Genomic DNA, 23,619 nt, shown 5'->3' with positions numbered 1-23,619 from the left:
TTGAACCACTGCGCCGACATATACCGAGCGCAGTACACTCCGGTATACTCGGGCAGGCTCGGCTCCTCTCGCGGTCACGTCCTGTGCGTCCTGTACGTCCTTTACGCGAGAGAAGCCGAGCCTGCCTGACTATACCCGAGTGTACTGCGCTTCCCACAGCGTGGGAAGTGGGGATTCGACTCGGAGACTGCACGGGAGGACACCACGGACACCACGATGGCCGCAGAAGGACACCGGACCGGGCAAGGCCGCCGATGGACGCCCTTGTAAGACACCAAAACTGTAAGTAGAAAACATTTTTTTTCCAGGAATTTCAGGGCTACATTAGGGGTGCATGCTATACGCCGGAGCGCGTAATAGGGCGATAAATACGGTACTGTAGCTGCTGACTTTTAAGTAAATAACACCTGTCTGTCCAGGGATCCACCACTATCCTCACCTGAGCCAGTTCTTTGTCGGTCTTCAGCTCCCTGGCGCCGGCATGTTTACTGTGGAAAGCCAGCTGTGATTATTTGCAGGTTCACCGCTGCCACCCCACTGTGCATGCCCAGGTCTGCTGCACTTTATGAATGGACCTGCAGCCTCCTACAAATTCCATGTTCCAGGAGCTTGCAGGCAGAGAGGCAGGGGCATGAACTTCTGCTGGGAATGCCTAGGATTCCAACAGAAGTGGGAGCAGGTACCTGTCAAACTTGGTATGCTCCTCCCCCCCCAAAAAAATAAAGAGGTGGGAGGACACAAAGTAGAACTTTTATATGAAGCTCCACTTTAATATATTTGTAGCTTCAACATGAGCCATAAAATGTCAATACCCCATTTTTTGTATATGCAGCATTGATATAGATTATAGGAATTATCATGAAGTTTATAAAACCACTGCATTCCTGTACCCTATATTAAAAGGTCTCTAAACACAAGTAAAAAATGATATATTACAGCTTTTCAGTCTTTAACTGTGGTAGATGCATTAGTTACTTTTTTTAGGTTTTTACCCTTATTTTCACTTTCAGTGACCCTACCAGTAAAATACTTTCAGAGAAGCAGCATAGCCACCCTAAGACAGAAAGTGTTATAGGACTGTAGCAGAGGGCCTCTTTACTCACTATGATCAGATAAAGGCGCAGGCCTCGTTAACTCCGGCTAAGGTTTGCAGTCCTGTGCATTTGTGATCACTGGTTCAGGTGCGATTCAGGTGCAAATATTTTCCTACCTCGTACCTGAACTGGACCCAAAAACGCACAGGACCCTTTTCTGCCCCAGACATGTGTAAACCGGCTCCATTGAAAGCGGATCACACTCACATGTTATGCAAATTGGATGCGGTGTAAAATGCATCAAATTTGCATATACTGTATGTGAACCCAGCCATAGGTTAATGGAAAGGAAAGATGCATTTCTTTGCTTTCCTCCTTCAGCAGCTTGGAAAGGCCAAATCTGTTGAGGCAGAGGTAGCTGAGCAGGTGACCTGCACCCAGGTGACAGGTCCCCAATTTTCAGAACTGGTAGGTGGGCAGCCGAGCAGGAACCTAATAGCACATTTCTCCTGAAGAAGACCCAACTACTCAGGAGAGCTCTTTCCTGATTGCTACCGAAGTGCTCTAGTTCCAATGGGGTAACCCTTCATCCTTTGGTGTTAGATTCCTTTAGCTGTTTTCCTGTGTTACTAGAGCTACCCTGGACTTCACTGCACGGGACATGTCTATGAATATAATTGCAACAAGTAACTGTGTTCTGAACTATCTTACTGAAGTAATAATTCTAAGCTTGACTCTTTAAAGCGGAGGTCCGCCTAATTTTTTTTTATTAAATACCAGCAGCTACAAATACTGCAGCTGCTGACTTTTAATACATGGACACTTACCTGTCCAGGGTGCCCGCGATGTCCGCAGTCGAGCCCGATCAATCGTTTGGCTCTCGGCTGCCCCTGCCCCCATCCTCGGTGAGGGAATCAGAAAATGAAGCCTTGTGGCTTCACTTCCTGGTTCCCTACTGCGCATGCGCGAGTTGCGCTACGCCTCCTCACTGGTCCCCGCTGTCTCCTGGGACCTGTGTGTTTCCCAAAAGACAGCGGGGGAGGACAGTGTAGGCGCCGGACATGAAATAGGTCTCCGCGATCACCGCAGTGATCTATGTCAGGAAGTGGGAGCAAATACCTGTATTACACAGGTATCTGCTCCCTCTTCCCCCCTGAAAGGTGCCAAATGTGATGTGATGTATCAAAAAAGTGGAAGTTCCATTTTTGGGTGGAACTCCACTTTAATGTTATAAAGTTATATACAGACTATGCTATGCAGCCATATGTTACCTAAATTGAGTCACAAGGACAATGATGGGAAGAGTTCAAGTTGGTGCAGCTTTCTTATGATTGTGTAGCTTTCATTATTCTGCGATGTATACATATTTTTATCCTGAACCTGTTTTGAATTATTGCTTCTAACTTTGCACCTGTTTAATAAACTGCAAATTACAGTTACACCCTATGTATGTGATGATTTGGCCAAATACCTATTATGTTTGTAGCACCTCCTAGATAAGTGCTGGGCTAATTTAGGGGCTGGATTCTGATGTTACAGAGAGCTGACAGCTGGCTGAGAAGCTGTCATCTGAAGATCTAGTTTGGTATCACAGGAGAAAGGTGTTGCTCGGATGTTGGAAGGAGGCAACCAACCTTCCAAGGACATTTGTGAGTACAAACAGTGAGGCCGCGTACACACGACCGGTCCATCCGATGAGAATGGTCCGACGGACCGTTTTCATCGGTTTACCGCTCAAGCAGACTGATGGTCTGATGTTCAAAAAACAATCGGGTCAGAACGCGGTGACGTAAAACACACGAGGTGCTGTAAAAAAACGAAGTTCAATGCTTCCAAGCATGTGCGGGTTTTGAACCAATGCTTTTGTGTACTAACCATGGGTTTTGACCTATCGGTCAGCCGTCCATCGGTTTGATTTTAAAGCAAGTTCTCTAATTTTTGTCCGAAGGACAACAGACCGATGGGCCGTACACACGGTCGGTTTGGACCGATGAAACTGAACTTCAGTCCGTTTTCATCGGTTTGGACCGGTCGTGTGTACGCGGCCTGAGAGAGATCTTAGAGACGATTGTGCTGCTGTCACCTCTCTGGTGCAAGAGAGTCAGCTGTGTGTTTGTCTAAAGAGGTGTCCTGAAGACCTCAGTTTATCTAGTTCTTTGTGAAGGGACTCTGATCTGATCACTCAAAGAAGCTTTTGTGCTTTTAACATCTTATCTACTACAAAGCCAAGTCCATAGTTTTCCTTTGCAAGGACTTCTGCTTCAGTCCTACAGAAGGAAGTTTGCTGTCTTCATCTTGTACATAGTTCTTTTCTGAGCATCCTACTTAATTCCCCCATCCCTAGCCAAGTTACCCCAAAAATAAAAACACCAAATTGAACACCCCTGGACTTGTTATTGAGCCAAAGCATGACTAAGAACATGTGCCTGGCTGTGGGACAATTACTGGGAAAAAGAACCTGGACAATTTCCAGTGGCTCCTTCAAGGGTGGCGCTACATGTTAAAGGACAGAACAGCTCTCCCTTTTTTCTTTTCCATAACCTAGTTGGAGGTGTTCTTTAGTCCACAAAGATAGCACGGAGCAAAACTAAACAATAACATTCAGTAGAGGCAGAGAACAAGGAAAAGTATCAGGGGGAGCTGCGGTGGCTCAACGCGATTGGCACTGCGCTGACAAGCCATTCACCTCTGCAGCTAGGGGTTCGGATCCCGGTCTCAGCTACATGTGAATTGAGTTTGGTGGTGTCAGCCCAGCTCCCGGTGGGTGTGCTATGCAAGGTAAGCCTGCGCTTAGTATGCCCACCCCCCTCCCACAAAAACCACCACACTTACACGCACTCGAAATTGGGTTAACATGCACGCACTTTGACCACGTGGTCTCTAAAAAGAGAGCCGAAGGACTAACGGGGCTGGTTGAGTGGGCTAGATCCTCTCACTCCCTTATAGGGAGTCCCTCTGCCCCGTTGGGCTTCAAAGCGGAACAGGTAGGGCGGGCTGTGTGGGAGGACCCCCTCACACACCCACCATTGCCACCCGGGGCATGGAGAAAGGTGGCAGATTGCCTCTGGGGGAGGCCTGCCTACTCCCAACTCCTGCAGTCCGGCTCCTCTCTCGAGTACACGCACAAAATACACTTTAAAAGAAAAAAAAAAAAAAAGGAAAAGTATCAGCTCACAAGATTTTTGGTAGTATCAACAATTAATTTCTGTGCACTTATTATAAAACACTTTCAATGTTATATATTTACGACTTCAAAAGAGACCAAATAAGAGAAGTTCATTGTTAGGATTTACACTGTAAATACAACTTTACCACTGCATTGACAGCCAAGTAAGTAGTGGACTTGGAACCCGACACCACAAAATAATTTTGAGAATATATATAATTATACCTGTCCACATATAGAAAAGACATTCTTCTAATATTATGTGAGGGAGAAAAGGTCTGAAGTTTAAGAGCATTATTGTTACAGGAGAAAAGAATGTCTCGGTATAAATCAGAGCTGGGCAGCGGTAGGGCTAGCTTACTTAGGCTGTGTGAACAGGTTTCATTTCCTGGGAGACTGCCCTTCAATCACCCTTCTGTCATCCTTCAATGATCAGAGGTGGACATCAGAGTTCATTAAAGGGGTAAGCAAAACAGAAAAAAAAAAAGTCAAGAGAGTTTATCAAGGACCTCTCAACCAATCAACTCCTGCCAGCTTTCTTTTGGGGCACTACAGTCTCTCTGTATTTATTATAACTTGGTGAATGTGTACCAAGTACTAGGTGTTAAAGTAAAATTAATTCAATATTATTAGTTCCTTTTTTTTATTATGATGTGTGCTTTTTTAAGTTGTTAATTTATACAGTTCCAACATATGCTGGCCATCCTATAACTATAGTCTGTGCATTACTTGTGTGTGTATATATATATATATATATATATATATATATATATATATATATATATATATATATATAAAAAGTAAGGCGTCATGCAATTTTATTATATTTGGTTTATGTATAATCTAATACTGTGTACACTATGCGAAAGATTTAAACAATCTAGTCACACTACAATTGCATGAAGCCCAATTTATTTTCTTCTTATACATTGTGATACAGTAGGACAAGACAACTATTATATAAATTGGACCATTGTATGTAAATGCAATACTCTATTCGTTTTACGTAGTTTAGGTAAGGGTAAGATCCTGAATAGACTGTATTGCTGTTTGTGTCTCTGTTGGGGAGGTTCGCCCTTCTGTTTGTCCTGATTATCATTGCCTCCAGTCAGTAGTGTATTTAGGTTTTGTGCTGCCCTAGGCCTGACTAAACTCATGCACCCCTACTTTAAATATGACCCACCCCTTCCTGTCAAGGCCACACCCCTTCCCGTTAAATTTTTTTGAGTGGGGACACTCGTTATGAGGGCCTGGGGTCGGGTGTCAATGGATTCCCTTCATGTGCATAGATTTCCTCTCACTTCCTGTTTGGCTATGGGGCAGGAAGTGAAGGGAAATCTCTATAATGGGACAGGGATGGTAAAAAAAAAGACAGGGGCTATAACCCTCCTTTACTCTATCCAAAATGAAAAAAAAAAGGTGTTGCCTATAGTTCAACTTTAAGCACACATTTCTGATAATTTTATGGAGAGGACTAAGAATATATAACCATGCCAATGGTGCATAAAAAAACATATAGCACAGAGAGGAAGGGTTGTGGTCCAGGATGATAGGACAGTCAAAATTAGAAGCAGCGCCCCCCACCCCCCAAACAGTTGCGGAATGCCGGCCGCCCACATACCGAAAGCAGTGCAGCTGCTTTATGGGGGCGCTAGACTAATTTGCCTCTCAGCTCAGTCCACCCCATAAGACTGGCGCTACACTAACAAGCCGGTGGGAACGTTTTCCGTGCTGCCCCCTGCAAAGTGCTGCCATAGGCCTGGGCCTTGTTGGCCTAGGTAAGGATACAGCGTTGCCTCCAGTACAAAAGTTAGGGGGGAAACCCAAGATTGTTTTATAATTTTTACCAGAGCAATAGATAAAGGTATATCATTTAATGGGAACAAATGATCTTGTGACAATTGTGGAGAAGTGTTGAATTCCCATAACAGGGAGGCAGGTCAGAAGAAGATCAAGTGCAGGTCAAATGTATCTGTCAATGTTTTCTGAATAACCTCACATGCTATTTATACAGGCCCTAATGTAAGTCTATCAAATTAGAAATCAGAATCCCTATGTAGCTTACTCTTTATCTAAATAGTCATTCAGCAGGGATGCTGACTGACAGCTACTAAGAAGAGAACTTAAAAAAATGTATATATAATATAATATAAAAAATTGGGCTTTTTTTTTTTTTTTTAAAAAGACTACTCTGTAGAAATGTCTTTTTCCCTTATTAGATCGAAGGATTTTATTGAAAACTGGGCTCTACTATGTACAGGAATGGAGAGGATTGTCATCCGCCTAGAAAAATGCTACTACCATAATAAGTAGATGGGTAACACAGTGGTTAAGTGGTTAGCACTTCAGCCTAGCAGCACTAGGGTCTTTGGATCGATGTTCCTCCCTGTTCCAGCGTGGCATTCCTCCCACACTCCAAATACATGCTGATAGGTTAATTGGCTCCTGTCTAAACTGGCTCTAGTATGTATATGTATGAATGTGAGTTAGGGACCTTAGATTGTAAGCTTCTTGAGGACAGGCACTGACGTAAATGTACAATATATGTGATAAATTCTTCATAAATTAGTGGCAATATATAAGTACCTGTAATAAATAGATAACAATTACAAGTGTATCCGTGGTAAGAGTCTTGTGATTACTTAAGCTCTGCCCCTTTCTGTCTTACTGGCTGATAAAGAAAAAGAGTAACAGAAGTTTACAATTGGTGACCCCTCTTCTATTCTCACTCATGAACTCTGCTTGTCCATATTTTGTACATGGCATGTACAGTATATATCATAGTGTATGTGAATGAGGGGTTGGTTGGCATGCATACCTGGTCACAAATGGTGGCCGAAGCCTAGTTTAGCACAGTAGCACATTAAACTCATTCATCACCTGTCCGAAATGGAAATTGCAACATAGACCCTCCTCTCTTTGACCAATAAAAATGACACAATGCAGTAAACCACCCATTATCAGGAGAGGTGCCTCCACCACAATAAATGCAGCTAACCCAGAAATGGTTTAGTGCTTTTCGCAGACAAGCAGTCAACCTTAAACTTCCAAGCCAATTAAACACACATTAAATTGCCCATCCTTTGTACGCTTTCCGGAGGTTGCATAGCTAAACTGTTTCACTTTTATGCATCTCCCATGTTGATTACTGGTTCCTCATACTTTCGCGTGTAAAATATTTGCATATCTATGATTAGATTTGAGGAAAATCTAAATAAAACTACAGTCAGACAACAAATAAGCAGATGCATGCATCAAACAACAAATAGCTCTTTTTTTCATAGGTCAAAGCAGACAAGAAATCTCTGATACATATCTTGTCTGACATTTGCGCGGTGAACCACGACTAATCATACGACAGGACAAGCTTGGCTCTCCAGGATTGAAAAGTTTTTGCTTTACAATTTGCAGTTAATTGGCTTAGGGAAACAAATCTGGTCTGTTAAGCCTTTTGCATGTCACTGTCTCTGTTTAGGAAGTTAAGATTAAAAAAAAAATAAAAAAATCTGAAGATTCTTGGATCTCTGTCAATTTACACAGTTTGCATTGTCTCAGATTTTGGCCTAAGAACCTTATGGTCTTCTACGATTCATGTGTATCATAAGACATACTGTGCAAAAGTATTATTGCGTGTTATAGCAGATGGATCGGTTGTATCAACCAAGCTTTTCATTTGATAAACAAATAACATTTTTCTTGGCATTTGGTCAGGGGTTGTTACATGGCATGAGCCAAGGCTTTTTGTGCCAGTCAGTAGAGGCAGGGCCATCTACTGTGACCTGCATGTTTTCCAATTATGCCTGGCTCCAAGGAGTCTTCCTAAAGAATGACTAATGCTCTGTGCACGGAAATGCTGCCAGGACGCAGGTTCGGTAACTGCCTTGGGGGAAGAAATCATTTTTAATGCTGCAGGATCATCTTATCCAATCTCAGCTAAAATTATACAAGTAAGCAAATTGATCTTCCAACTTTAAAAGCAACACAAATAGGGTTTGATTCGTGACTGGTGTATTTCTACAAATACAACTCAATTCTCCAATTGATTTTTTTTACTTTTTAAAATAAGTTTTCAAACAATAAAACAGCAAGGACGGTTTCTCTTTAAATGATACAGGCTTGTCACAGTGGGAATATGTGCTGCTGGCCCATTGGCCAAAGAGCTACAAGCATGTGAATCCTCTGCCATGTTGACACCAGCTAATATTCCCTTTAACACTGGGAGGGTTTCCCACCTCAAAACAATAGTCTAGTAAAACAGGAACCTGGCTCATTTTCACAACCCATGCACTTTAGAAGGGGAGTTTAATAAGCACAAGGTAAGTTGTCAAATAAATTGGGAAGGGGCTGTCAATTTCTGTCTAAAACTCACCATACACACGACCGGGATTCCCGACAGGAAAAGATCTGTTGGAAATCCCAGGGGGGGGGGGGGGACTGAGAACCTGCTCGGTAACTTTTCCCCCATACACATGAGAGGTTTTCCCATCGGGAAAACTCAGATGAAAGCTTTGGTTGGGAATCCTGACCATGTGTATGCTCCATTGCAGTTTTTCCCATTGGAAAACTGCCAAAAACGACTGGGAAAAAGTCCGCCGGGGATCTCGGCGGAAAAAAAGAGAGCAGGTTCTCTTTTTTTGTCCGGCAGTTTTTGGGTAATTTTCCCATCGGAAAAACTGCTAGGAGCATACACACGGCCAAAATCTCTCCTCGCAGTTTTCCTGTCGGGGTAACCCGGCCATGTGTACAAGGCTTGATAGTTTATTATCAATGTATATCCCCATGTCTTTACCATTGAGATCAACGACACAACCATTGGTCCCTCCACACACACCAAGGGGCTGGGTGTAATCCTAGACTCTAACCTCCCTTCAGCCCCCACATCCAATCACTGGCTACATCTTGCCGCCTTAACCTCCACAACATTTCCAGAATTTGATCCCTCCTAACTAACGACACCACAAAATAACGTATTCACTCCTTGGTTATTTCCCGCTTTGACTACTGCAACTCCTTTCCCATGGCCTACCTTTACACAGGCTATCCCCTCTTCAGTCTAATATGAATGCTGCTGCCAGACTGATACACCTTACTAACCCATCCACGACTGCAGCCCCTCTCTGCCAAACTCTTCACTGGCTTCTCCTACCTCATTTTATAAAATACAAAATACTAACCACAACATACAAGGCCATCCATAACATCACCCCCAGCTACATCACCAACCTCATCTGCAGGTATCGCCTAAATCATCCTCTCCGCTCCTCCCAGGACCTCCTGCTCTCTAGCTCCCTTGTTACCTCCTACCATGCTCACCTCCAGGACTTCTCCAGAGCCTCTCCCATCCTCTGGAACTCCCTGCCCCAGTATGTCTGGTCAGCTCCTACTCTGTCCACCTTTAGGCTATCCTTGAAAACTCACTTATTCAGGGAAGTCTACCCCACCTCCACCTAAGTACTGTACTTGAGTCACCTCCATCAGATAATCCCTTGCAGTTATTACCTTTTGTACCACCTCCCCCTCCCTTTAGAGTGTAAGATCCAAGAGCAGGACCCTCCTATTCATTTTGTATTGAGCTTTATTGTTATTGTACTGTCCCCCTTGACATTGTAAAGCACTGCAAAAACTTTTGGTGCTATATAATACCTGTATAATAATAATAATAATAATAATAATAATAATAATAATAATAAAAATGTATTTAGCCTGAGCAGATTCCCCTATCCATTCAATACAGTGCAGATGCAATAATCTCCCTCCAGATGTCAAAATATCCAAATGAAGGCTGCATCCAGTTTGTTGCAGCTGCTTTTTGGCCAGATATTTTCCAGCAGGCTCCTCCAACAAATGTCGATTGAAGAACAATGAACTTTTGTTAAATCAGATGAACTGGCTGAGCGACCCACGAACCAAAATTCTGTCTCTTCCTCCAGAGCAGATTCAATGTGTTATAGTGTATGGCATGCTTAACTGGTTCTAATTGACATTTATATCAGTAGCTTATAGACCAGAAGATTCTAGGAAATTACCCATGGTCCAGTTTCCATACTGCCAATGCCAGTTAGTTTGTGCATCCAGAAGAAGAAATCATTGAAGTTACAATGAAACTATGATAAATGGAACATAAATTACAGTAAAACCTTGGTTTTCAAGCATAATTCATGCCAGAAACATGCTTGTAATCCAAAGCACTTGTATATAAAAGCATTTTTCTTACAGGGTATAAAAGAGAAGAGAGGCACCTCTAAGTGTAGCAAGTGTAGCTTCCTATGGGGGCACACCTACAAACTTGTTCATGAGCCACGCTGCCTGCATCCATAGACACAGACAGCATGAGTAAGCACTACCCCCAATCCCCCATCACAGGATTTGACTAACAGAAGCAGGAGCCTATGGCTGAGTCTCTAGTAAGACCAGGAAGTAGAGAAGAACTGCTAGAGTGATAAGACAAGCCAGGTAAGTGTTTAGGGACATGAGGGAAGGGGTGAAGAAAAGATAGTGGGGAATTTTGTGACTTTAGGACCACTTTAACTTGCATTTAAGGTAAAACCTTGGTTTGAGAGTAACTTGGTTTGAGAGCGTTTTTAAAGACAAGCACATTTTTTAAAATAATTTTTGACTTGATATACAAGCAATGCTTAGATATACAAGCAGCGTCATGTCACAAGTGAGTATATAAAAAAAAGAGAGGAGCCTTTAAGTGTAACAATATGGTTACATTTAATGAAGGACCTGAAGGTACAACATTTAGCAACATTTTGCTACACTTAGGCCCCGTACACACGTCCGAGAAACTCGACGAGCAAAACACATCGTTTTGCTCGTCGAGTTCCTTGTGAAGCCGCCGAGGATCTCGGCGAGCCAAGTTTCCCCATTGACTAACAAGGAAATAGAGAACATGTTCTCTATTTGGCTCAACGAGTTCCTCGTCGGTTTTCTCGGCCAAAAGTGTACACACGACCGGGTTTCTCGGCAGAATACGGCTCCGATCGAGTTTCTGGCTGAATCCTGCCGAGAAACTCGGTCGTGTGTACGGGGGCCTTAGAGGCGACTCTCTTCTTTTATATATTTTGCTTTTAATCCCCTTGTGGATGCTTCCATTTGTGGATGGACATTTTATGGTTATACAATCTATCACCATGCTATAATCTTTTTATATGGATTATAAACCTATGAATAAATGGTTGTGGAACAAATCATTTGAGTTTCCATTATTTCTTATGGGGAAATTTGCTTTGATATACAAGTGCTTTGGATTACAAGCATGTTTCTGGAACGAATTATGCTCGCAATCCAAGGTTTTACTGTATTAACTGTTTTCTCACTAGGGACCCAGCATAGTGGATCCTATGTTCAAAATATGATGTCTATAGATATCCATGCAGTGTTGCTAATGAGGACAACATTGTAAGCATGATGCTTCTTCAAAGGAGCTTGAACATTACATCTTGAATCAACAGTCTTCTTTGAAATCTTTGTCTGGGAGAGACCTTGTATCTTGTTGTTGTGCTCAGTCTTGCCATGGTGTATGACCTGTGACATGAAACTGTCCACCACAACATAGCAGAGTTTGGCTGTTCCTCACCAAGTTTTAAACCTGTGTTTCAACCTACATATGGAATTGATAATCATTTGCACCTGCTTGGTATAATTGGTTAATTCTACACTTGACTGTAATCCTACAAATCCCTGACTTTGTGCAAGTGTAGGAGTTGATGCTTGTTTGAAGCCAAAAGGTAGTCACAACAAATATTGATTTGATTTAGATTTTTCTTCTGTTTGCTCACTTTTCATTTTGTAAATTGATAAAAAAAATTAACAATTAAAATATATATTTTTGAAAGCATTCTTACTTTACAGTATTTCTTCACACCTGGCTAAAACTTTTGCACAGTACTGTTTGTGTTTGTGTGGGTAGGTGTGTGTGTGTATGTATATATATATATATATATATATATATATATATATAGATAGCTATATATATATATAGAGATAGAGATAGCTATATATATATAGATAGATAGATAGATAGATAGATAGATAGATAGATAGATAGATGGATGGATGGATGGATGGATGGATGGATGGATGGATGGATGGATGGATGGATAGATAGATAGATAGATAGATAGATAGATAGATAGATAGATAGATAGATAGATAGATAGATAGATAGATAGATAGATAGATAGATAGATAATGGTTTTTCTTTTGGTTTGTTTTTTTGAAAATATAGAAAATTTGGCATGTACCATGGTAACAAATGAGTTAAAAGCATATCCGATGTAAATACATTAAACACCTTCAATTGAGCTAATTGCACATGAGTGCACTGCAGTAATATATTGCGAGAGACAGTAGGATCTTGGATTACCCAGGTTGCTTCAATAAAATCAAATAAACAATTACAAGCTCGACTTTCTTGTGACTGTTATATTTTAGTGAAACTATAGCATAGGATGGCTTAGCAGAGTGCAAACATATAACAATAAAAGAAATATTAATTTACTTTTTTTCCCGCAGAAGCATCTTAATGGGATCACGTGGTTCTTATTGTGAGTGATAAACCACAGGCCATAAAGCACTGCTTCAACACTCTGCACACTCAGTATAAATAACGACTATTAACCAACCTTTCACTACCTGATAAGCTGTGAGATATTCCAGTACACAGCACATTTACTACTTCTTCCTTCTTAAGACAAATAAAAAGTGTCCAAATAGTCATTGTACCTCTGCTCTAAGAAATGTGGACTTTGCCACAGGAAATATACTTACAAATACAGTATATAATCACTATAATTTATTATTATTACAGGTACTTAAATAACATAAATATATAGAATAGACATATACATTGGATTTAATGCACAACATAATAAACATTTACAGTGTGTTAAAGGTAATACATAGTCATGGCCATACACCCATTCTCAGGGACGATCCTAGGGTCACAGGCGCCTGGGTGCAGAAATATTTCTGGCACCCCCACATGGGCGTGGTCATTTTACTAACCCCTCCCCTTTACAAATGTTTCTATGGCAACGACTCAACCACAGAAATGCCCCCCCACAAAGTCTTCATTACCCTGGGATCCTTACATGATCTCTTAACAATAAACAAAATACAGGAAGAGAAGCAGAGTACTTTATTGGGACCTGGAGGGGGGCCTCTCTGATGGACACAGAGAGGGCTTCTGTTAGAGAGTCTGTTAGAAAAAACCCCAGACATACTACAGACATGATACAGGAGATGATCAGAGACTGCAAACATGATACAGGAGACGGTCAGAGACTGCAGACATAGTACAGGAGACAGTCAGATACTGCAGACATGGTACAGGAGATGATCAGAGACTGCAGACATAGTACAGGAGACAGTCAGATACTGCAGACATGACTTAGGAGAGGATTAGAGACTGCAGACATAGTACAGGAGATGATCAGAGACTGCAGACATGACTTAGGAGAGGATTAGAGACTGCCGACATAGTACAGGAGATGGTCAGAGATTGCAGACATGATATAGGAGATGGTCAGAGACTGCAGACATAGTACAGGAGATGGCCAGAGATTGCAGACATGATATAGGAGATGGTCAGAGACTGCAGACATAGTACAGGAGATGGCCAGAGACTGCAGACAATAGTACAGAAGATGGTCTATTAGACCCCTTTCACACTGGAGGGGTTTTTCAGGTGCTTTAGCGTTAAAAATAGTGCCTGAAAAAAAGCCTCATCTGCAATCCCAGTGTGAGAGCCCGGGTGCTTTCACACTGGAGCCGTGCGCTGGCAGGACATCAAAAAATGTCCTGCAAGTAGCTTCTTTGAGGCACTTTACACATGTGTATACACATCGGCGCCCCCACCTCTGCAGGTGCCTGGGTGTAAAGCACCCTGCGCACCCTGCCTAGGATTGGCCCTGCCCATTCTCATTGCCCCAGTACTATAGTGCTATTGTAATTGGCACAGACATTTGAGATTATGTCATCATTCATAAACATAAGGAGCTTCAGCAATTATTTGTTGATTGTTGACATTGGACTCTCTGGATAATATTGATGACGCTAATAAGTGAAAACTGACAGACCACTCTCAGTTGAGGGAAGCTGGCTCTTGATATTGACTAGGGGGTAGCATTTTATCTATAAGGGGAAACCTAAATATGGATTTTATATTAGGAAATATTTCATTAAGTTTATGCAGGGGGCATTTCATTGGCAAGGTCTCTTATGCCTCGTACACACGATCGGTTTTCCCGACGGGAAAACTGCCATGTTTGCTTTTGGTCGGGAAAACCGTCCGTGTGTATGCTCCATAGCTGTTTTCCCAACAGGAAAACTGCAAGCAAAAAATGAGAACTTGTTCTCTTTTTTTCCCGAAGCAAATTATCGGCTGTTTTGTGCTCGGCAGTTTTCCTATGGGAAACACTGCAGTGGAGCATACACACGGACAGTTTTCCCAACCAAAGCTGTCATGGCAGTTTTCCTGTCGGGAAAACCAGCCGTGTGTACCCGGGGAAAAGCATCCGAGCAGGTTCTCGGTTTTCCCTGTGGTTTTCCCAGTGGACTTCTGACCGCCGGGAAAACCGATTGTGTGTACGAGGCATTAGTGCCTCTTCATGACACCAATTATGGACATGGCAGGCTACCACAGAAACTCTGACAAGAGAAAAAGCACCCAAGAGGCACTGGAACTTTAGTGTTAGTTCATATAAGGTAATGAAAGGAAAAAAAAAACAATTTGAGAGTTTACTGGCTCAGGTTAGGATGCTCGCCACCATACCAAATGATAAAATAGTTCAAATGCATTTCGATGACCAGAAGGGGAGTGTTTTATGGCCCCCAAAATGCTAAGAATTTTGTGCAAACCAATAAATACAATTTGATTTGGTCTGGCACTCCTCCTATTAGTACATGTTTTCCTACTATAAGAGAATGAAAAAGGGACATTAAAAAACCTGTTGTGGGTTGAGCTGGAAGATGCTATGCTCCACTATCTATCCAAGACCTATTATGACTACACCCTCAGGATCAATAATTGCTTGTAACCTGTATCACACAGCACTCCCTGCAGCTTGGGGATGGTATCAAGTATTCAGGAAGTCTGCTCTCCCCACACCTTCTGTTATTGCCCATCATTTGCAACCCATCCTTCCCTCCAGCCTTCAAATTCCCTGGAGTCTCCAGACATTGGATAGCATCCAAAGTGACTCTCTTCCACTCCTTGTTGACTCCCAGAGGATTTAAATCATTTACAGACCTTCAGAGGTCCCATTGCTCACCCTCCTGTAAACTATTCTGGTATCTGCAGGTCAAATACTAGGTGTTGTCAACTGTGTGCCTTGGGGGAGATCCCTTAACATTGACTCTCTTTGAATCTAAGTGCAAAAATGATCCATATTCAGTGGTGCTAATCTTTTTTGTTATATGGAACCCTAACCTCTAAACAGCAGGCAGCACCCCTAAGCTATGTTGGTAAATGAGAAAGTGATCTACAATTACATGTTGACCCTGAACACTGGAACCAAATCTGGGCCACTACCAAGTCTTCCTCCTGTAATGCCGATGGAGGTTAATTACAAAGTACTACTCCACTGATACATGGTCCCCATTAGGCTAGCCTGCATCAATCCTGGCACTTCCGTGCACTGCTATCGCGACTGCTTTGAAGCAAGCACTTTTATCCATATCTGGTGGACCTGTCTGGTGGTGCAACATCTGTGGTGCCACGTTTATGAGGGCCTATCTATACTACAATTTAATTTACGCATATCCTTACAGCCACAAAGCAGGTGATTGCGAAAGAATGGCTCAGGAGGCACCAGTCTAGAGCCTCGTACACTCGGCCGAGTTTCTCGGCAAAAACCAGCAAGAAGCTTGCTGGGTTTTTTTTTTTGCCGAGGAAACCGGTCGTGTGTACACTTTTCAAAGAGGAAACCGCCGAGGATCTCGTCGGGCCAAAAAGAGAACATGTTCTCTATTTCCTTGACGGCAATGGGAAAATTTGGCTCGCCGAGATCCTCCGCGGCTTCACAAGGAACTTGACGAGCAAAACGATGTGTTTTGCCCGTCAAGTTTCTCGGCAGTGTGTACGCGGCCTCAGAGGTCAAATTGCATGTACATTGGACCCTACTTAATTGGGAACCATGGCTTTCCACTTACCTTCCGTACAACTTTGACCACAGATTGTTAGACCTTTAATGATAATTGCCATGGTGCACTCAGGTGTAAAAACAATGTTATCTTCCTCCAGCTGACTCTCCACCACCCTACACCCCCTACTACACCCCCATCTAATTGCTCTCACTTCTCCCTTTTCTGTCCTTCTTTATCTACTTTTTGATGTTCTCTCATTTTATATGGCGAATGTGAAAACTCTAGTGCACATAGGACACTCGGATTGTCATCCCTTCTCTCCTCCTTCTGGGATTTAATGGCTACTATACTGCCTTACTATGTCTCTTCTATGTCAATGCCATTATGCAAAAAAAAAACTGGAATTTTGTATTTTACATATGTCACTGTTTACTTTTTTAAATCTCAATAAAAATATACATATCTCTTTCTCCAAGCCACTTAAACTTCTCAAAACTGATTCTCTTTAAAGTCATTTGACCAGTGCATACAAATAAATTGCTGACGTTATTAAAGGAGTTGTAAAGGAAAAATTATTTTTTGCTGAAATGACTGTTTACAGGGTATAGATACTATAGAGATATAATAGTTAACTGATTCCTTTTAAAAATGATTAAAAATAGATAAAAATCAATCATATAATGTACCTGCAGTTTCTAGTTTCGTTTTTGCATGTTGTATCCTGCTTATGTGATGTACAGAGCCACAGAGCCAATACAGGGCAGTGATGGTTTGGAAAACGAAACTGATTGGTGCTGTTGGTATTTAGACACACAGTAATCACACCTCCTTGATTAGTGGCCACAGAGAGCAAGCTCCCTGTACTGTGGTTATCAGGAAACAGACAACCAGGAAGTGTGGAGATCAGAGAAGAATTACAGCAACTTGAGAGCAAAAACGAACAATGAGGACATAAAAACAGCACTGCATTAAGGTAAAGGAAGATATCAAGATAAAAAAAATGACTGCAATACTGTAACTTTGCAGCAAGACAACGGTGACAGGATGCAGTAGGGGTGTGATTTATGATGGTGATCTCTGTAATACCTCTAAACTGACATCAAAGTCCAGAAAGTAGAAGAGTACTGTGATCTCTGTCAGAGGTAATAAATGCCTGTAAGTGTTCCACCACCTCTGTATCACTAGGGTTAGGTATGCATGCCTTCATGTGGATCCATTGATACACTGATCTTTGTCACATCCAATTTCTTATGCAGCAAACACTTAAACCCTGGTAAATATGCCAACCAAGAGTCGTCCAATCTATCCATCAAATTCAAGCCCTGAAGAAGGAGGAGATTTTTGAGCCCCCGAAACATGTTGGCTGTTCTGTATTGTCTCCTTGATAGCAAATATCCATATTAAACGTGTTTAGATTAAAAGTCCTTTTGTTTGGAACTCACATTGGATTTTGTAAACATCAATCTTCAAATCTGGGCTCCCTGGTTTTAGGACATTCTGGTTTTGTTGAGAGCAGCCTGATAATTGCCACTTTTCCCTTTTTGCAATCTGATTGACCTACTGATTTTTAATCCAGGACCTCATTTTCACTTGTTCCATACACACCTCTGATAGCTGTTGTATTCAGAAAGTCACACACCTGCTGCTGTCTGAATACCTGAACAGTGACTGCATTTGATTGGAAGAGGTTCCTGTGCGGCCATCAATTTTCTATGCAGCTCTTTTGATCTTTCAGTCAAAGTTTATTGAGGCGGATAGTGCCAACAGGACCACCCAAGTTGTCCATCTTAGCAAGAGTTAGGCAAATATTAAAATTTGAGCCGTGTATGGACTGCATCAGCATGCATAAAATGAGTATGCGCCTTTTTATTTCTGTAAACTTTTTGCCTGAGTTATAGATCTGTGTTTGACATAGGCATATGTAAATTCACTTACTTTGACTGATTTACTACATGTACTGGAAGTCTGTTCCAAGCATCAACAATTTTGTTGCAAAATAAGGTTCGTTTGTGCCTGTACCTTGATCCCAGCTTCATACTAAAAGGGGTTGTAAAGGTACATGTTTTTTCACCTTAGTGCATTCTATGTATTAAGGTGAAAAAAATCAGAGGATTAGCGCCCCCCCAGTCCCCCCATTTACTTACCTGACCCCTCGAAAGTGTATAACGTGCATACTAGCACATTATGCCTTTATCTTGCAGAGTTTGCTTTTTGTTTTGTTTTTTTAAGACCTTTACTACCGATTTAACACATCAACTTCATGAAAAACATGTTTACTTGGTGCCTATATCCCACCGACTTTCAGACGCTACTGTAATAAGATGATCAATGTTCCCTTTAACTGTCAGTGATCTTAAAGCGGAGGTTCACCCAAAAAACAAGTATATAACATTACATTCTGTATACCTCAAACATGTACAGTATGCTGTATTTTGTTTTTTTTTGGGGTGTACATACGGTATTATCGCAATTTTTGACGTGCCTGACAAACTTCCCCCCGGCGGATAAGGTGCGTCACGAGTTTCCGAAACTAGCCGAACTGCGAGTCAGCTCTATACGGCGCTATATATATATATCCTACGCACCGACTAGGAGCCGTGTAGAGCTGACTGCGCAGGCGCCGTATAGAGCCGACTCACATCTCTGCATGTTCGGCTTCTTTTGGAAACCCCGTAACTCGTGCGCGCCTACGCAATACGGGGGGCGGGGCCTTATCCGCCGGGAGGAACAGACGTCAATCATCTGGGCGACCTCCCAGATGACAATCCCCCTAGGCATAGAAACGCCTACTCCCGCGGGGAGAAGTAGATTGAAAAGATGGATTACAAGGTACGTACAGCATAAAAAAAAAAAACTGCGGACTGTACTTGTTACAAGTATAAGGAAGTTGGTCAGATATACATGTTATTAGGGTGAACCTCCACTTTAATGTTATGGCTGATCAATGTATATTCACATGAATCCCAACCCTCCAGGAGTTTACAATCTTCCCCTTTATAGTGCCATTGTACGCGTTGTACGTCACCACGCTTTGGACCGGCGGGATTTTGTATGACAGTCTGTACGCAAGACAAGCTTGGCAGGAATCCCATCAAGCTTGGCAGGAATCCCGTCGGAAAAAACAAGGTCGTGTGTACAGGGCTTAACCCCCCTGGCGGTATTCCCGAGTCTGACTCTGGGTTAAATTTCTGTGCTGCGATCGGTAACCCCGAGTCAGACTCGGGCTCGCCTCACTGAATCCACAACTAGAAAACAGCGATAATAAATTATAATCACTTGCAGAATTGTGCGATAGCGATTTGTGGGGAAATTCGTCATAAAAAAATAAGTAAGTAATGACAGCGACAATTCTGCAACTGAGCAAATTTCAGTGATTTTGAGTTGATTACATTATTGAATAATTTTTATTATAATTATATTATTATTTGTTATAATTATTTATTATATTATAATTTATAATTTTGTTTTTAAAAAAATGTCATACCTGGTATGCCTACTAGACTCTTGTTTGGACAGATTTAAGTGAGTTGTTCCTAAGAATTACAGGCCTACAGTATAAAACGCCAAATTTCCTTGCAAATAATGGTACCGCTTTCAGCACCTTTTTTTCGGAAATAATCATACCGCCAGGGAGGTTAAAGTTTCATACATACAGATACTATGGGCAATATGGACAGGAGCCAAGTATCCTATCAGCATGTCTTTAGAGTGTGGGAGGAAACTAACGCAAGCGCAGGGAGAACTTCATGCAGATGGCGTCCTGGTCAGGATTCACACCCCAGTGCTTGCTTTTTTTTAAAGCAACTAAATAAAAATAATAAGCCAAATGAATATACAAAATACAATTATAGTTATGCAAGACTTTAAAAAGAACTGTGAAATTAATTTAATTGGCTTATGGCCTACACCATGTTTGGAATGCAGTGATTTTCACGCCATATCTTCTATTTATATTCCGATGAAAAAATAAAATAAAATTTAGCTTTTAGCTTCGAAGTTCATTTTATCATTTAACAAATTAATTTAAATGAGTTCTTTTTTTTTTTTGTATTTTGTTAATCTGTTTCTTGAGGGCTTTTTCTCTCCTCTAGAAATTCAAACTTCTCCTGTTGTTTCTTGTTGTCTCTGTCTTAAGTGCTGCTGCTTGCTGCAGAGCTGTCCTAATATGTTTAATGGGCCATTAACTAGCTTCCTACATGCAAGGAGTGGAAAGATCAAATAAAATGACTGCATTTGGTGAGAACATTAAAAACCAAAAGTACAGGGAGGAAAGAAAAATCTTTAAAAAACTTTCTCTCTTTTTTTTTTTTTTAAACTAATGAGATGTTCGGAGTGATCTGTTATATTAGGATGTCGTAGAGCCTTTGGGAGTGCTATAGGATGCCAGTTCATTGTCTTTCCTCTTTTGCTTCCCTTTTATGTAATAAGGTAACCATGTTGCAAAGAGAGGATTGGAGGTTTGGTGCTGGGTTGTTAAGAGACTCAATGAGCTGTGACAAATATATTCAAAAGGTGCTTAAAACAGACAAAGCTGCTCTCTACATACATATGCAGACACAAACACACAAAGCAGACACAAGGAACACACACAAGCCACATTTGCACTTGTATATGTTGCTATTCACACACAAACACACACATTAAATGTATCTAAATGTCTGTAGATGATTTAAAAAAAAAAACGTCTGGAGAATGTGGTGCTTACATGCCTCTATTTTATTTTAAATATAGTGGTTTTCTTTCTTTACTTTAATATATGCAGTTTTTGTATTACATATTACTCACCCCCCCCCTTTTTTTTCTTTTTCTTTCTCTTATTCTCCCTCTCTTTGGAGATCATAAATAATCCCTTCATGGAACTTGGAAATTGTAATTAGAAATACATTGTCCAGAATATAAAATAGTACATAATGACCTTTAACATCAGCATATTGCAAAACTCTATTTCTTGTATGCCGAGTATATGCAAACACAGTCACTAAAATCCCATATAACATTAGCTTTTACATGCTAATGTCATTTTAAAAGCCTCTTCTAATACTTTTTAGGCCTTGTTCACATGAGGTGTACTATAGCGTACTCCTGTGGAGGACTGTGTTTAACCACACAGGGATGCAAAGGTGTTCCATGCATCCCCATGCAGGCAGGCCCATTGCCCGCCCCAACGCCAACGGTGTGTGTTCGGTAGGGATGAGGTTTATGTTCGGGTCGAACATGAGTTTGAACAATAGCGAACAATTTGGGGAAAAATCAAAAGTGCTAACTTTAAAGATTAATATGCAAGTTATTGTCATAAAAAGTATTGTCATAAAAAGTGTTTGGGGACCCGGGTCCTGCCCCAGGGGACATGTATCAATGCAAAAAAAAACTGTTTTAAAAACTGCCTTTTTTCGGGAGCAGTGATTTTAATAATGCTAACAATAAGTGAAACAATAAAAGTGAAATATTCCTTTAAATTTTGTACCTGGAGGGGTGTCTATAGTATGCCTGTAAAGTAGCGCATGCTATAGTGCAACAGTCTCTGCACAAAATGACATTTCTAAAGGAAAAACAAGTAATTTAAAACTACTCATGGCTATAATGAATTGTTGGGTCCCGGAAATACAGATAAAAGTAATTGAAAAAAAAAAAGAAGCATGTGGGTCCCCCCAAATTCCATTACCAGTCCCTTCAGGTCTGGCATGGATATTAAAGGGAACCCTGCGCCGAATAAAACAAATAAATGGCGTGGGGTTCCCCCCAAAAATCCATACCAGACCTTTAGGTCTGGTATGGATTTTAAGGGGAACCCAGTCCCCAAAAAAAAAACAGTTGCGCCAGAGGGGGGCTCGGTCACAGGGAAACCGCCGGAAACCTCTGTTGCATCAGAGGGCGTTTTTTAAAAACATTTTTGCATTGATACATGTCCCATGGGGACAGGTCCCCAAACACTTTTTATGACAGTAACTTGCATATTAGCCTTTAAAATTTGCACTTTTGATTTTTCATGTTCGTGTCCCTTAGACTTTAACGGTATTCGCGTGTTCGAACACATTTTTTGCCTGTTCGCATGTTCTGCTGTAAACCAAAACCTGGGGTGAGTTCGGCTCATCCCTAGTGTTCGGGGACAGATGTCAGGTTGAAAGCAGCATCACGGTCCTTGAAGCCTCTGCGTCTTAATTGTGATGGATGGGACAACTTGCACAGGGATGCACAGAATACTTGTGAATCCCTGCGTGGGTATGCCTCCCACAGGCATACACTTTAGTACACAGCATGCAAATATTCTCCTGCGCTCACAGTGATAACCCAAAGGTGCAATCAGTATAAAACTTCTTAATGCCAACGGTCTTACTGCCTTCTCAGGATATTGGGCTTCCTCAAACTTGAAACTACTGAAATAGAGAGAGAAAGGCGCACCGACCTAGTGCATTAGCATAATAAAATGTATTAAAAAAGAGCAATATATACTCACAAACTTAATTAATATAAATACATATCATAGCAAGTGTCCTCCACTGCATGAAAATCAAATAAAGTCCATCAATCTTGCAAGGTGACCAAGAGGTATTCAAAGGGCTGACGTGTTTCAAGAGCAAATCCTCTTCATCAGAGCCGGAAAATAGTGGATGATCACAGTTGGTGATACATATATGCACACATATACATCCAGCTACCAAAGACCCCACCCATCAATTATTAGAGGGGTGGAATTAGGAGAGGTGGAGTTAAAATACTATTCATGTTATATTAACAGATAGCAAATACTCTAAAATGTACACTGGTTGAAATGTATACACATACACAGCCCATAGTTATCCATGTAAAAACATGGTGCATATTTCATCCACTTTGATGCCAGGATTTAGCTCTGATGAAGAGGGTTCGCTCTCGAAAAGCGTCAGCCATTTGAATACCTCCTTGTCATCTGGCAAGACCAATGGACTTTATTCCATTTTCATGCAGTGGAGGACACTTGCAGTGGAGGACACTTGCTATGATATGTATTTATATAAATAACGTTTGTGAGTATATATTGTTCTTTTCATTTTTCAATAAATCTTATTGTGGTAATGCACTAGGTCGGTGAGCCTTTCTCTCTCTATTTATGCATACATGATATTGGGAAATGGCTTCATAGAGGCTGCAGAAGATCAGCAGCATTAAGGTGCAACAAAAAGAGTGTATCAACTGTGAGTATTGGATAATGTATATGGAGATTTTCTATTTAAATGTGTTGGTTTTTTTTTCCTTTGTTGGTTGAACTGGATGGACTTGTGTCTTTTTTCTGGTACAATAATTGTATTGTAGAAAGTAAAATAACATAACAATCGAACACCTACGCAG

The sequence above is a fragment of the Rana temporaria genome, chromosome 8, assembly GCF_905171775.1.
Source record: "Rana temporaria chromosome 8, aRanTem1.1, whole genome shotgun sequence".
Lineage (NCBI taxonomy): Eukaryota > Metazoa > Chordata > Amphibia > Anura > Ranidae > Rana > Rana temporaria.
The sequence above is the reverse complement of the archived record's forward strand: the minus strand, read 5'-3'. Positions refer to the sequence as shown.